This window comes from Penaeus monodon, chromosome 29 (assembly GCF_015228065.2).
Source record: "Penaeus monodon isolate SGIC_2016 chromosome 29, NSTDA_Pmon_1, whole genome shotgun sequence".
Lineage (NCBI taxonomy): Eukaryota > Metazoa > Arthropoda > Malacostraca > Decapoda > Penaeidae > Penaeus > Penaeus monodon.
In genome coordinates, this window is record NC_051414.1 from 29,255,829 (window position 1) to 29,256,319 (window position 491).

The following is a 491-nucleotide window of genomic DNA, read 5'->3' on the forward strand; positions in this document are numbered from 1 at the left end:
TCGGCATCTGACCTTGCTTTCCTTTTATCCCTACCCTTTTCTTCACTCATTTTCCTTAATCACATATCATTCCCTGATATAACATTCATTTTATCCATCATTTGATCCATTTATCTCTCCCATTTCATCATTCCCTCCTCTTCCCTTTCCTCTTCTTCCTCCATCTAGCCCTGTTGCCCGCGTTTATCCATCTTTTATCCATCTCTTATCCACACCCTTCTCATCCTCATTTTGCCTCAACTATTTCTCGTTGCTTTCTCATTTAATCCTGTTTCCCTTTTATTAATTTCCCTCTTTTCACGTTTTCACTTACTTCATCTCGCTCTCTCCCTCATTTCTTTACACTTCCTTTTAATCCATTTTTTCACTTATCCTTCATATTCGCTTATCCACTTCTCCTTCCTCCCTATCTATCTTGGTTTCCTACCCATCTATTTTCTCTTATCAACTAACATCTCCTACCTACACCCTTCCCCATACTATCCTATTCC